This window comes from Arachis duranensis, chromosome 7, assembly GCF_000817695.3.
Source record: "Arachis duranensis cultivar V14167 chromosome 7, aradu.V14167.gnm2.J7QH, whole genome shotgun sequence".
NCBI lineage: Eukaryota > Viridiplantae > Streptophyta > Magnoliopsida > Fabales > Fabaceae > Arachis > Arachis duranensis.
Genome location: NC_029778.3, coordinates 69,607,580 through 69,610,703, shown reverse-complemented (window position 1 = coordinate 69,610,703; position 3,124 = coordinate 69,607,580).

The following is a 3,124-nucleotide window of genomic DNA, read 5'->3' as shown; positions in this document are numbered from 1 at the left end:
GGTTGGTGGATTCACCTTCAGAAAAGTAGCCAACGCCATCAGCCCACCATTAGGCCCACTGCCTTCCTCCATTGCCATTACCAGCTTGCTGCCCCAGCATTTCTATTGTGGCTTACATAGCAGCAGCCATGTTCTCTAACGCGGCCATAAAGTTCATCGGGTTGTTGCCAGTCGGTTTTGGTTCCACATTATCTCCCAGACATTGCCCTCGACCACGCCTGCGTCCATGAGACGCCATTCGGGTTCTGTTCACACCAAACAATTGATATCAAGGTAATCAGTCTCAATATCTCAAGTCTAGCGCTTCAAAGTCCCAAAAGCATGCTCATGTGCTACATTTATCAAGCAGATATCCTAAATAACATATACACATAAATCAGAGTATACTCAGAAGTATAGTCAATTCGTCCCTCAGACTCTATGGGAATGAACTACTTTGATACCATAATGTTACACCCTACCACACAAAGCCCTACACTATAGTCATAAATCAGAGGTGGTGAGTGATAAACCACAATTTTATGGTCTATCTTGTATTGAAATGAGTGAATTTTATCAACTTTTTCTACATTTATTCACTAAAATAGCATGGTTTTGTGAATTTCTCCTAAATTGTGCTTAATGATTAAAAACATGCTTTTTAGGCCCTAAAATTGCTAAATTTAATTTACTTTAATTCTATTCGATGTCTTGATATGTTTGTTGAGTGATTTCAGGCTTAGAAGGCAAGGATGGCTTGAAGAAGTGAAGAAAAAGTGGGTAAAAGTGGAGAATTCATGAATAAATGAAGTTTTGAAAATCTGCCCAGTTGCGCGTATGCATTCCTCATGCGTACGCATGACCTGAAATTTCGCCAATTTGTGCGTACGCATGCCTCATGCGTACACATGACTATCAGCACGTGATTTCAGGCCAATTTTGGGCCCAATCTAACTCATTTCTCAAGTATTTGATGCAATTCTCAAGAAGGATCAAAGAGGAGAGCAATTAGGTTTAGTTTAGTAACATGTTTTAGTTTATATTCTAGAGAGAGAATCTCTCTCTTCTCTCTAGAGTTAGGATAGAATTAGTTAATTTCGTCTTAGATTTACGTTTTGATACTTGTTTTGATTTAGTTTTAATTACTTTTCCTTGTTTAATTACCTTGATTCTCTTAATTCTCATGTTAATTTCTCAATTGTGATACTTTTAGTTTTATGAACTCTGCTACTTTGATTCCATTTAATGCAATTGATGCTTTTATGTTATTGATGTTTAATTGAGTTGTTTTTATTGTTATCTTGCATTAGTAGCTTTAGATTTTACTACTATTACAATTTTACCATGCTTTCATTCTATGCCTTCAAAGTGTTTGTAGAAATGTCTCTTTTAACTTTAGAGTAGATTTCTACACTCTTGGCTTAGAATTGAGTACTGAAGGTGACCTTGATGTCTTTGATGTCCGATATTGATTGGTGATTGAGGATTGTTAGTTGTTCTTGTTATAAGGCTGACTATGCCTATTTGACTTTCTCCCAATGTCGGAGATGACTAAATGGGAATAACTCTAGATAATCACCATGTTTGTGGTCAATGACTTGGAAAGGAAGTTTTGATTCTCAATCCTTTCTAGGAGTATCTTTTTAGTATTTATACTTCTTTAGTTGTTAGTTTTACTGTCTGGTCATTTAGTTTTTTGCATCTTTATCCGCAACCCCCCTTTTTTTATACTCATAACCGATAACACGCATACCTCACTACTATTCTTTTGAGAGATGGCCCGTGGTTTGAATACTCTCAGTTTTTATTGGTTTGTACTCGTGACAAATAAATTAAACTATGATGGAGAGTTCATTGTTGGTTCAGAACTATACTATCAATGCGATTATCTTGTGAAATTCTGGACCGACATAAATTCTTGCATCAATGAGGTATTATGACATCTAAAAACAAAATACATACATATATTTGAAAGATAGAAATATAACTAGGAGCCTGTAAAGATTCAAAAAGTGATACATAACAATACTAGTCTCGACATGCAAAGACAAGACCGGCTAGAATGTATAATACAATTCAGAAGTACATAAAATACAACGTTTCTCCATAAATGAACCTCTAAGAGGGATATACAAATACATATATCAAAAGTAGAGAAAAGTACTACATAGATCAAAATAAACCCAAAAGTAAAGTCTTCGCTTCATCAAGAGTCCAACACACTCAGCGAGGTGCATCATGTTCTGCATATGAAAATAACAAAATCCGACAACGGATAAGAACCCAAAGGTTTTCAATAGGGTAATAATTCCAAATAGAGACTGTAAAAATATATGAACCCGCTAGGCAATCCTAAACTCTAATTAGCACAAGGTTCAAGCCTAGGATTTTGCTAAACCAAATAGAAAAATCATACTAAGTCTCAGCAATATAGAAATCTCAGATTCTTAGCTTTACTCCATGCAAGTCATCATTAGTTCTCTCTATGTCACAATGGTTCAATCTCAGTAATTCAGTGTTCAGTATTCTCGCTCCTCTCAACCTTTCTCTTTTCAATTTAATACTACAGATTTTCAGTATCAAAATTCAGTAAATATTCAGTAAAGATAAACACAAGTAATGAGATTCAAGCACTATCAAAAGCAATTATAGCAAGTAGGGCAAATAACATCTAAGCAGAAATAATCATATAAGCAAACCAAATAAAATGTTCACACTCAAACGATATCACATAGATGCAGATGATGCATGCCTGTCCTACTGGCCATGAGCTCATGTGTCAGTTAAACTGCCAGAACCTGATACATCCAGTAGCTAACCTTGATATGGAACACTACAACCCGGAGCAAGTGGGATTAAACTGCACTCTTGCCTCTTACCCACTTGACACGGAGCAAGTGGGACAAACTTCAACCCTTGCATCTTACCCAAGCGGGTGTTTACAAATAGCAACCTGGAGTAAGTGGGACAAGTCACAACCCTTGTATCTTACCCAGGGGTCTCAAGTCTCAGCGCGAAACAAGTGGGACAACCCTCAACCCTTGTATCTTACCCAAGTGTCTCAAACCTTTACCAGAGCAAGTGGGGAAAACTACCACCCTTACGTCTTACTCAAGCAGGTGTTCAACCGCTTAACTGGAAGCAA